We start from the raw sequence: 13,843 nt of genomic DNA on the forward strand, positions 1-13,843 counted from the left end.
GCCAATATTTAAAGTATTCTCCAAACTTCTAGCAAATATATTTCTCTAACATGACCTAAAATTACAGCTAGGTTAGATGTTCAGTAGTCGCACTTTCGTAAAATATGAGTGAGGGCAAGGCATAGCTAGCTCATAGCTAGCCAACTCCCCGTGTTAATTGAATGGAGATTTGACCGAAAATATTGGTAACGGACCGCTCAGTTCTGAAGGATGCCACAAAAAAACGGTACAAGCTACATTTAAAGTAAAGTATTCTATGAAATTCTAGAAAATATAGTTTTGTAACATGTCCTAAATTTTTAGCTAATTTAGGTGTTTGGAAATAGTCGCACTTTTGTGTTTTAGGACGGATATGTAAACGACAGATAACACCAAAAAATATGAAGAAATTATTTCCAAACCGTGTTAAAGGCTTAATGTACGATATCCTTCAAATTTTAAATTTGTCATTATATACTCAAAATGCTGAAATAATACTAGTAATAATGATCGGGAATGGTTTCTGTCCATTTTGAGCTGAAATAACGAAGTAACGTGAAAGAAACACTGTTTGTTATTTTAGCCGTTTAACACGCAGTTCTATGGGCGGACATAAAGTCATAATTTCTTGAATTATGACTTTATGTCGAAGTTTGCTCTGTTTACCTACAAACACAACAAATTTGGCTGATTCCATTTGGGTACAAGTTGTGACATGTAAACATTACAAATATGCCAAAAAATCAGATTTGAAAAAAATTAACCAAATTCATATTATAAGATCGTACGTTATGACTTTAAGTCAACAATCATTATGTTGCTCATTTTCAAGAATGCTGGTTAACAAAAAGCAGACCATTGTCTCATTTCGTGAACAAAGGTCCACATACCATTGTTTCCTTGCGTTTTCTTTATTATCGGTTACCCAACTGAAACTATAATACCAGTTCATTGCGATACCGCACATGTAAAACAGACACATGTGCACAAACAGAGAAGATCTGATTTAATCAGTTGAGCTGTTTTCAATGAGTGTTATCTTGATTTAATAGCTTTTAATGGGGTTTAAGTCATGCAAAGGTCGTGGTGAATTCTACTGTAGACATGACTGCATCATGCGAGGTATTTTTGGTCGAAGCAACCTAAAAATCGATTTTCATTATCTAGATCAATATATTATTGAAAAATAACACCTTGATGTTTTGCAAAAGTTCATTATCCCCAGACACTGAAATGACGAAAACACATACGCCAAAATTTGGGCCTCTGGTCAGCCATTCAGAAAGAACGCATAATTTATTCAAGCAATGTTTTTAGAAAATTCCCTGAATCAGCCAAATAATAATGATTTCTGGACAACTTTTTCGAACGGAGTAAATACCCGACCGAGCCTCCCAACAATTACTGGGAAGCTTGTTGCGCCTATAACCCAAGAGTTCCCCTTAACACACTGGGAACTATTTTGCTAGGCACTCATCTAGCGATCAACTCCTTATCGAGGAGGAAAAGCTCCATATACCAATGGACAAATATTTCGCAGGCAATCCTCTACACGATATCTCCTCGGAGGAGGAAATAAAAAGCTCCATAATACCAATGGAGAGAATATAAAATGCCGCGGACTTACATGAATTCGCTAGGCAGTCATCTAGCGCGTCAAAAGAAATTAAATGGCTGATACCTTTCTCATTTTCCTATTATATTCATATTCAGATTACATAGTGGACATCGGTAAATATACCCATGCCAAATACCCAGTAGGTAGATACCTCCGGATATTGGAACTACTAAATCGAATTTATTAATGTAGTACATGTATAATTCTGTACATTAAATCGATCATTTTAGAAAAATGATCCAAAAACTGCCACAAGGACTACTTGTTAACATCCGTACCCTGTACCATGGAATAAGCTATTTCTGATCCCCTCATTTCCTTTGCTAGTAAATTCATTCATTCATATTTCATTTTCATCAATCATCAACATCAATATACAAGTGATACTAATAGCTCAACAAAGTAATAAAATTAAATGTAAACAAGAGTGATTGGTATATAAATAAATCTCAATACATTTAGGCAGTAACAATTAAATCAATATAATTAAATTAGAATAACATTACTATGTATGATTGACCAAAATGCACTTTAAATGCATAATGATATTACGAGCGTGCTTGTAGTGGTTTTATCACGGAAATACCACACTGCACTGGCAAATGATCTTGAAGTACTTCTACGGTGATAAGCGCCTAACTGATAAGCTGGCTCTCTACAAACACGCTCAGTGAATAATACATACATACATAATAAATACCGCAAGATCCACGTTTGCGATTATTTGAAGAGCCTCTGAATTTTACGGTCGAGGCCTCTTCACCACAGTGGACCATTAACCCGATTTTTTTGTTTGAACATGTTGAAGGAGTTAATTGCAAAACCCATTATTTTTCGCTGCCAACGCCAAGCAAACACAGTGCCATGCTCTGCACATTTATGAATTCGAATACATAACTAGGATATCATGTCCAATACAAAAGGCAGCCTTTAACAGAAATTAACGCGATAACCAGCCGGCTGCGCAACCTCATAAAAACTTGAACCCAATATTTCATTTTTATTTATACTTTGATGAACAAGAAAAATCTGAGGGCATAGTACTTGGCCCCTGTCTAGCTATCCCATGCCAACCTGGTGTTAATTCCTTCCTTCCTGCTATAAATAAAATTACTCGACCTAAGACTGAAGGGCATTACCACCTAAGACTGAAAGTGGTACCAATTGTATCGATTTTGTTAATGCTTCTGAAGACACACTAGAGTGAACACACCTATACAAATAGAATTTCAGAAAATACAACTGCGCAACAGAATAGAATGTGTTGCTGAGATAGAAATTGAACCTAAAGTGATCTACCCACGCACACTCTCACACCCGTATACAATAGTCATACTCCTATGTAACTCAAAAACCTCAATGTAATTAGAATATTATTCAAATTCAAAGAACTCTCAATCGAATATATTTTCCTTTCTCTTTCATCGTATTTCATCTCATTCCTCATTACCTTTTAATTTGAAGACCGACACTTTATATGTACTTGTCTCACTACTGCGAGACTCAAATTTTATGACACACTATCAAACTCTTGAAATCAATTTTAAAACAGATATCAATTATGACATATTGGGAGTGGTGGGTGGGATAAAAAATTTCTGCATCCGTTCTTGCTGAAAAACTGACAGAGAATGGCCTTAGCTAACAAAATGGCCACCGACGGCTCCAAGCAAGGCTGCCTGTGATTGGCCCGCCTGATACCAAACAAGGCACCCAATTGGCCTCCCATGGAAACATCGCGTGACATCACGAGGGCGATTCCATTTCAGCAGCAGGGACAATTTTTTGTTTCATTTGATATGTACAAATTAAACTGCATTCTACAAATCGTATACTTTGCAAACTTGCTTAATGAGTTATGTACGTTTTACAAAAGTGTTGTTGTTTCAGCCCTCTTTACAACGTAACTCAAGAACCGCAGCACCTATAAAAGTATATCTGTGATATTTTAATTCTTCTACACACTCGCTATGAATTGAGCAATGCAGTTTTTGCCAAAGCTCACTACCATTCGTAAGATGCTGTGAACTACCAAATCACAACAGTTTAAAATAATTAATAACCTTAACAGTGAAATATTGTGTTTTACAAGTGGAATGGATAATGAGTACAGGATTGCTCATCATCACACGGTTATAATGCCATTCTAAATAAAAAATAAACAATGTCTGTGTAATTGTTTCTTATGATGATGAAATACCAATGGTGCGAAGTATAAAGTAATTTTCAAAATGCAAAATGATTTCTTTTGTTGCAATTGTGCAAACATTTATGTATTATACTATGTCATATCTTGGAGAGAGTTATTTTAAGTTGTATATATAAAATATTTTATTTCGATGTTTCCTTTTGATGGAAAAAATAAATTGTTCTATAAAAAATTGAAATGATATGTCATGTTGTAATTTTTAAGTTGTACACTGTAGTGTTGCACATTTAACTACACTTCCTTGGGCTTACTCGCTTCCAAATGATTAGCTTATTACTCAAACTTTTAACTTTCTGACGGGATGTTTTATGATCATTACTCAAGATTGCTAGCGATATAAACTGACACTCGTTGCGTTGACTAGAGATGCAAACAAACCAAGCAAACGCTACAGAAAATTCCTTTTAAAACTTCTTTCTGGTCTTTAATCCTTTCGTCAATCTTCTTGTGAGTTATAATCATTCACTTTAAATGTCTTCTCCTTCTTATGAAGCTAAAATATATGTAAGTTAAAAGTTAGGTAAAAGACGATTTGATCATGTGGGTTCCATGCGAGTCGCCATATTGAGCTAACCTTCCCACAATGCATCACTAATACTTCAAAGGGACAATCAACGATTTTGGAGCGACTCCGCAAATAAACAATTCCAAAAATAGGGGTTGGACATTACATTCCGCCCCCAAACGCGCTACTTAGAGCAATTAACAAACTTATTTTAAAATGTCCAAACTAATCAATGAAATGAAGATCAAAGTCTTACATGAATATACTTAGATCAGGTAACTTCAAGCCAAGTGATTTTCTTCTTCACGCCATTATATAAGAAACTGAAATGAAAACCGAATTTCCTTGATACAAATTTTAAGTTTCTAACAAAGGGTAGAAACAAAGATATCAATAATCATGTGAGTCCAGAGCTTCGGCAGGATAATAGGAAACCATGTGACCAAAACCAAAACTAAAACTCAATATTTGAAATTAGGCATTGAATGTACAATCTCATGAATATTGATTGGCAACATTTTCCAACTTTATGTCAGCGCACTAATCAAAGTGCAAATCGGTCAACCATGCATGAGCGATCTCACCCATAATATCTTATATTATTAAATGGATGTCAAACTACTTGAGAATAAAGGGTTATGAACACTGATGAATAGATTCGACAGGATTATCAACCGGTTTATCTCAAGTATATATTTCCGTTAACCCTTAAGGTGGGCTTACACGATGAAATTTCCATTGCAAGGCCCATTACTTAGTGGGTGAGATTATGTGCTCACTGACCATGAAGCTAAGCAATTGAACAAAATACACGGAGCAATTGGTGGCCTTGCAATTCCTTGAGCGTGTCCATAGGTTTGGGATATACTCAAAACATAAGTAGTGGTTAATGATTTTCGTAATAATATCCAAATGGCTCATGTGTTGTCCTGAAAGCAAAAGATTGCCATCCTCTCCTGTATATCTATACAATTTTCCATAAATAAAAGGCTAAAGAAAACTAAGATCAAAAGGGCTAAACACCACCACCAACAACAACATACGCCTACAAGTGTATTATAATGTAGCATGTGCACACATTTATCATGTTGTGGATGGTGAATCAAGCTGGTCCCTACACATTCCCAAATGAATGCAGTGACCAGCCGGTGTTCACTCAGCTGATTGGCTGAAGGAGGTTAGATTGCATGCAACAACCTTGAAAGTAGAGCATGTCTCTACCTTTTTGCCTGTTGCTCGGGGGATTAATTTGCCTGATGCTTGGGGGATTAATTCCTTGCAAATCCAAAATACACGGAGCAATCTTTTTCCAAGGTCTGTGCAACAGGCAATTGCATGGAAAATTGCATCGTGTAAGCCGGCCTTTACATCCTCTCTGATAAAAATCAAGAAGCTTATCGTAAAGGTTTATATATCCAGGAAAGTTGAAAAAGAAGGAGGGAGAACGGAATTATATCCTTGAGATAATCCCGTAGGTAATCCTGTTGCACCTATTCATAGTCCTTTATGTTTTACCTTCTACATGTTTTACGAGTCGGACGAGGAGGAGTCACTTACAACCCACGAGCCTTTTTTAAAGATTTATATCAACTTTCCTGATATATCCAAGCACCATGGAATTGCTGAATAGCTGAAGAATAGAGCAATGATGTGGCTTTGTGATGCGATTTGATTAACAATATCGCATTGATTCGTTTCGGTTTATTAAGGGTACATGCCCATGAGTTTCATTCAGGGGCGTGTTTGTAAAACGGCACAGCGCATTAGTAAAAAGAATAAAAATACTAAAATTTTCACCGGGGTTCGAACCACTGCCAATTTCACTGAATGCTAAAGATGCCTATGCTGTGCCACGGTGACTGTGGTTAACATTCGGCGATTTTCAAAGATATACATATCAACACGTTTCTAGTGTATTGAAAATCATTTTGATTTTGATTTTGGTAGGAATACGGTCATAGAAAGACATATGACTCTACTTGTCTGTTTGTTTTTCATTTAATACAAATTAATTTTGATGAATTGAACTGGTACAACTCTTAGCACTCGTGATAAACGACGATTAATTTAGTAATAATAAAATGAAAACGCTGGGTCATTCACGACGTCATTTGTAATTTATGTCAAAACCTGGGGAGGACCACACACATCCGTGCTGCATGTATACGTGCTCAATCGATACTCAATGATCCAGACAATAGCGTTTGAATATACCGCCCTGCTTGACACATCTTGTCACTTGCGGGAAGATATACTATAGGCCTACCCTAATAGCTTACAATAGATACCCCACCGTAAATAGCTCTGTTCGTTATCTCGCTGTGCTAGTTTATACACGCAGCGTACGGACTTTTGAACCATATTTTGTTCAAAAATGATAGGAAGGGACTGTTTTCAGCTAAAATGTTGGTTATCAGCAGATGCTTAATGATACCGGGAAGTGTTGCAGAAAGGTAAGCGTACTCCTTATTTATTCAAAATATCTATATCAATAAATTTAAATTTGAAATCCAAAAAGTAAATGTCAGGTCAAAATTCTCACCTTAGAATTATTGTGAAATAAAATCAAACCAAATTTAGGCTCCGCAAACAACGTCCAATTATTCCCATTGGTGTTTGCTACACATGCATATAATAAATTGTGATTTGGGGCTAATTTGAGAAGAGTTAATGCCTCGAGTTTCAAAATACACCGAGTGGTGTTTTTTGATCAAAAACATCGACAATTCAAGACTCTGTAAAAACAAATCAAGAATTTTCGGGGATAATTGCAACTAAGTGCAATGAAAGTTATGATCTAAGCTACCAGATGCATCATTAATTTCCTGACTATGATATTTAGTTGTGGGAAAAGATTACTTTAATGTTTTGGCGGGATTATTTCCCGCCAAAAATTTCAACCAAAAAGAGCATGTAGCCTTAAAGCGTATCATTTAGGATACTCGGTGAAGGTGATTTTATGCTCTAGGTGTACCAGTACAGTCAGCCACCTGGACAACCGATTCTTTAGAAATGCTTAGTCGCGCTAAAAGTCGATCGATACATGTTAAAATCAGCACAATTCAGAGATACACCTTTTGCTATGAAATTAATTTTCTCGGTCAAATATAAAGCAATAATTTTTTCTTCTTCAGTAATGTCAGTTAAAAACTTGGTGCTTGGATATACATTTTTTTTAAAAATCCTGGTGTTAAAATTAAGCATCAAATTGTGTCTTTTAGTGTGATATTTTTGATTTTATAGGCCTTGAATTCGCCCGCGAGCTTTTTACGGAATTCATGTTTTAGCGTCTGCTTATTTTTGTCAATCAGGTCGATACATTTTTAGCTAATCTTTTTTACTGCTTTCGTTCTCGTAATACCATGAATCATGTATTCGCAATTTTTCACCTGTGCATGTACATTGTGCATAACTGTGATCCCTGTGTGCCCTTTCGGTATGCTTCTTCCCATGTTCAGTCTCTTTTGTTTAGAAGTGATGATCAACGTCCCTGGGGCTGCGCAGGGATTCACAGTTGTGGTTTTCTTTTGTGTGATGAGTATCATAGCCACGATAACAGGTGCGTTGTCTTCTGCATAAATTACATGAATAACAGGTGGGAGGTTGTTGATCTGGGCCGTGGTTGCGAGACTCAGTGCTTTCAGATTTACATAAACGATTTTAGCAATTATCCTTCATTATTTTTTTTTAGACCCGATTGGCAAGTGTAGTGATCGATCGCATGAAATTACCGCTTTTTTCGGGTATAACCAGTCTGTTCCATCATATCTGGTTTATAGGCCAAGGCCTATTTTGAGTAACTTTGGCATATTTGCCTTTCAGAAGTATTATGGTTGCATAAATGTGTGTATAAACAATATGAATTCTTTAAATGATATCTATAAACATGGTAACACTTATAAACATGATAATGTTTCAATATTATATCAACAATATTATAATTATGTCAAATACGTGTATGTTATGCTGTACAATAGAGTTCCCTTTCATGAACCAATTATATATGCATGTATTGGTGTGGTATTCACAAGTTTGACTCTTCTGCCGGTCTGGTGAAATACAATCTTTTTCCCTTTAATGTGCACTATTCCTTTGTTTTGATGTTTGCAAACAATTTTTTATTTTTTTTAAATGAGTAATCCACGTGGGGTTAGTTTTTATTCAATGAATGTTAGAGGTTTGGGGATCGTGTCAAACGTGTTCAAGTTTTTCTTGGCTTAAAAATAGACCTGCTGAAATATTTTTGCTTCAGGAAACTCACTCTAGTTTTAATTTTGAGCAGGAATGGAAAGATGATTGGGGTAATGCAAATGTTTTATTCTCTCATGGCACCTCCAATAGTAGAGGAGTTTGTATTCTTTTTAAAAACTCTTGCAATTTTGATTTGGTTAAAACTTACCATGATGAGGATGGTAGATTTATTATTTTGGATATTACTTTAAATAACCAAAAGATTACTGTTATTAATGTTTATGGTCCAAACAAAGATGATCCTCTTTTCTTTGAAAGTATCCATAGAAAGATCGAATGACTTTGATTGTGAGTCAATTGTTTGGGGTGGGGATTTCAACTGTGTTCTTGATGTTATGATGGATAAAAAAGGGGGAAGGGCGCAAACACATTGTAATTCACGTAAATATATTAATGATATTATTACTGCATATGATTTAGTTGATATTTGGAGAAGGAAAAATCCTAATGTGTATAAGTATACTTGGCACTCTAATAGTAATCCTCCTGTATATTGTCGTCTAGACTTTTTCCTTGTATCGTTTAATTTATTGTCTCAGATTGATAACTGTAGTATTTCTACTGGTTTTAAAAATGACCACTCATCAGTTGATATTAACATTGTAACATCTAATGCAGCTCGTGGACGTGGGTAGCTCTTGATCAGAGCCCTCGCAGTACCTTAGAAGATCCAGTGATCCCCAAGTAAAATAAACCCAAGCAAGTGACTGGTCTTTTTTAAAGAAAATGTATATAGGCCAATCCCTGCCTGGTTTAGACCATTCTGTAAAAAATTAATACCACTCCCAGCAGTACATGTACATGGTACAGAGCTTGCCGAAGGCAAGCTTCACTATTGGCAAGCTACATAAGTCACCAACAAGTAAGTATATGGCCACTATGCAGTAGGACAACTATGCAGTAAAGATCACTGTCTCCCTAAGATATTGGTCTACAAAACCCACCAACCGCGAAAGCCCACTCACCGAGCCGCCTGCAGCTGGTCTTTACTATTAGTGTCAGAGGGCATATGGCATGGTTTTTCATTTTTTCTTTCAATTGGATGGAAAATAGGTTGGCTTTGGAGCAAAGCTAGGACGTGGGTTCTGGAAGTTTAATACTTCACTTTTGCATGACATAAATTATGTCAATTCTGTGAAACGCTGGATTGATGACATTGTCAAAAATGATGATAATAAAGATCTGAATCCGAATTTGCTTTGGGATTATTTAAAATGTCATATTAGATCAATGACAATGAAATTTTCTGCAAAACTTTCCAGGGAGCGCAAAACTCTCGAAGCTAGATTGGTCAATAAGATCAATAATCTTGAAGAAAAATATAGTTCTGACCCATGTGATAATCTTTTAAATACTATTAATGAGTGTAAATCTGAGATTGAAGACATGTATAAGATTAAAGCTGAGGGTTCAATTATTAGATCAAGAGCAAACTGGATTGAGCATGGCGAGAGAAATTCAAAATATTTCATTAATTTAGAAAGGAGGAATCAAAGACAGAAAACAATCTCTAAATTGTATAGCAGTGACTCCAATCAACCAATTACAGATCCCAAGGGAATTTTAGATGAAGAAAAGAAATATTATCAGAATCTCTATAGTTCATGTAACCCTCCTGATTTTAATTATGATGATCTTTTGATAATAATGATAATATTCCCAAGTTGAATGATGACATGCAAAAACAATGTGAGGGTCAGGTGACCAGAAAGGAATGTCTTGATGCTTTAAAAACAATGCCTAATAACAAAACACCTGGTACAGATGGTTTTTCCCCTGAGTTTTATAAATTGTTTTTTAATGATCTAGGTGACATTTTAATTAAAAGTTATAATTATTCTTTTCAGAATGGAAACCTTTCTGTTGATCAGTGCAGAGGCATTATTAATTTAATACCTAAGAAAGACAAAGACCCATCTTTTTAAAAAAATTGGCGCCCAATTTCTCTTTTAAACACAGACTACAAAATCATCACAAAAATTATTGCTCTTCGTTTGAAACAGGTTCTTCCCAATATCATTCATAATGATCAAACAGGTTTTCTAAAAGGACGCTATATTGGTGAAAATATTAGGCTTGCTCTTGATACAATTGAGTATCTGAATGATAATAACTTGCCAGGGCTAATGTTTTTAATTGATTTCGAAAAAGCGTTTGATAAATTAGAATGGTCTTTCCTGTTTAAAACTCTTAAATTTTTTAATTTCGGTCAAGATCTTATAAGATGGGTCCAAGTTTTCTATTCAAATATTTCGTCTTGTGTAACAAATAATGGTCATGGATCCACCTTTTTTCCATTATTATGCGGTCTTCGTCAGGGATGCCCGCTTAGCCCTCTCTTATATATTATTTGTAGTGAAATCCTGAATTGTATGATCAGGAATGATAATATTGTGAAAGGTATTAAAATTGTTGATAAGGATATTCTTGTAAGTGCATATGCTGATGACACTACGATTTTTATTAGGGATGTTGATTCATTAAAACAGATTATTTGTATCCTCAAGAAATTTCAATCATTTTCAGGTCTTAAAATTAATTTTGATAAATCTGAGCTTTTGGCTCTTGGCTCTTTTCGTAGAAACCCTCCCAATGTTAGTGATATTGATCTGTCATACACCATTCAGCCTGTTAGACTTTTAGGAGTACTTTTTGATTCTAATCTAAATAATACTTTTGAGTTAAACTTTGCGCCCAAATTAAAAAAAACTCAAAGAGATTCTTAGAATTTGGTCTATGAGAGATCTCACTCCAATTGGCAAAATTACCATTCTTAAATCTCTTGCTCTCTCACAGCTTATTTTCCTTTTTTCGGTTCTCCCAAATCCGCCTGATGCATTTGTTAAGGAATTGAATTCTATTATTTTCAAATTTGTTTGGTCAAACAAACCTGATAAAATTAGAAGAAGTACTATTATTGGGAACTACGAGCAAGGCGGTCTTAAGATGATTCATGTTCCATCCATTATTAACGGTCTCAAAATTGCTTGGGTGAAACGTCTTCTGGATACGAATGATAGTAGTTGGAAGTATTTTTATAGACACCATTTACAGAATTTAGGTGGTAATCTCATTTGGGAGTGTAATGTAAAACCTTCTGCTAGATGTATTAATCGTATTAAAAGTAATTTTATTAAAGATATTGTAAATGCATGGTGTTTTACGACTTATGATCCTCCTGCATATAATTTTAGACATCAAATTCTCTGGAATAATTCTTCTATTATTATCAATGGTAGCACTATTTATAGGCATGTATGGTGCAGTAAAGGGATCAAGTTTTTGGAAGATATTTTAGATGATGATGGGGAATTTTTAGCCTTGTCACGTTTAAAAGATAAGTTTAATTTGAAGTGTAACTTTTTGGACTACTATTCACTTATTTATGCCATTCCAAATAAATGGAAAAGAAGTGTCAAGAGGGGGGAGGACAATGATAATATTAATTCATCTCAGGAGGAGATGCTAGCCAGAATTACGAAGACTGTTAAAGTGTGTAAAACCATTTGTGATATCTGTATTAGTAAGCTCTTCAAACCACCAATCGCTGAGGAGAAATGGTCGTATATCTTTGATAATATTGATTTGAATTGGTGTGATATTTATCAAATTCCATTGTCCTCCTCCCGATCGACCCAACTTAGATATTTTCAATTTAAAATTCTTCATAGGTACCTTGGTACCAATAATAATATGTTTAAATTTGGTTATGTTGATTCCAATTTGTGTTATTTTTGTAAACATGAAGTTGAGACTATACAGCATCTCTTTTGGGAATGTAATGTTGTAAGAAATTTCTGGAATGATGTTCAAAATCAAATCATAAAAAACAGGTTTACCTGGACATGAAGAGTGTTTTGTTAGGTATTCTTGACCCAGATGTGTCCAAATTCAACTTCCTTGTTCTTCATGGGAAAAAATTCATTTATGATGTGAAGTATAAACAAGGTTCTCTAAATATTTCTTATTTTATTAGGAGGCTTAAGAAGACTGCTAAGGTAGAAAAAAGCATGTCATGTACTGGCAAAAGGTTAAATGAATGGCATAAACGTTGGAACTCCATTTTGTAAAATAATTATAATTGTATACCGTATCATGTTTATTGAGTACAAATGCATTGTTGTTTATACATATCACATATCATAATGTTTTCTATGATTATATTATTCATGCTACGTTGTATGTAACCTGCTGATAAAATAAAAGCACGGTGTACCTGGTGTATACTGTGGAAAGATAAAAAAAAATGTTTTAGCGTCTCAAACTAATATAGTTTGCTAAAGAAAGATATTTCCCACCCCTGTAAGGCACATCGTGTGGATGCTTTTCTGTTGTGATAAATATTAATTAACCACAGCTTGTATTAAAATTTCAGCGAAAATGAGCGGTGGAACAACCTAGTCGTAGGTTGAAAAGTTGCGTTATTTGAGTCATCGTGCCGGAAGCGCACGTTGCAAGTGTCACGATGCTTCACGAAATGGATCCCAGCCGGCGCTGTCCATTATACATGTTATATTGATTAATATAGCAATTAAAAACGTCTATTGTTATATATTTTATAAATGCAAAATACTCTATTGTGTAACAAAATATTGAAGTCGTCAAAGAAGGTAGTATCATCTCATTTAACTGAAGTACAAGCAGTTTTGAAAAGATTGTTGTTGAGTGAGACCTTAAACACGTTGAACGAGAAATAAGATAGCAAAAGAATACCCTTTGCCCGAACAAGTTGCGATGGCTTAGTGGACAGAGCGAAGGTATGCAGTGCCAAAGGTTGAGAGTTCGATTCCCATGTTATCTTATCGATGATGTGGAATTTTTCAGTTCGTTTTTCTTTTCTTTTTTCCTCTCCCTTTTGTCTTTAATAATATAGGCCTAATGAATGTCGACTTGAAGGCCCACTTTTTTCATGATTTATTTCTTGTTCGTGTTATATCTTCAGTTCAGTAGCTTTCAATATAATATAATCAAATAAAGCATGTCAAACTTAAGTAATTTTTAAAAGTTCAAGAATATATATAGGCCTAGGCCTATCAAATAAAGGAACGTCAACACAGATTTTCACGATTTTTTAATAGGACTAGACCCCTCCCATATCGGCAACATATTTTATGAGCTTTTATGCATACATATCAAATCATGAGATGCACGAATTTCAAAACTAATATTTTGGCATATTTGTAATTTTTACACAATGTTCAACTTACACCTCGGATTACACCTAATCAGCCAAGTTCGTCGTCTAGACAAATCCCCATAGAACACCACAGTTAAGCGGTCA

General features: G+C 34.9%; 1 protein-coding gene across 1 annotated transcript in view; it reads left to right on the plus strand.

The window, feature by feature from the left end:
• The window catches only part of LOC140164934 (short transient receptor potential channel 7-like), a 107,411-nt gene that overhangs the window by 44,815 nt on the left and 48,753 nt on the right, over positions 1–13,843 (plus strand). The gene's annotated exons all lie outside the window — the stretch shown is intronic.

The sequence above is a fragment of the Amphiura filiformis genome, chromosome 11 (assembly GCF_039555335.1).
Source record: "Amphiura filiformis chromosome 11, Afil_fr2py, whole genome shotgun sequence".
NCBI lineage: Eukaryota > Metazoa > Echinodermata > Ophiuroidea > Amphilepidida > Amphiuridae > Amphiura > Amphiura filiformis.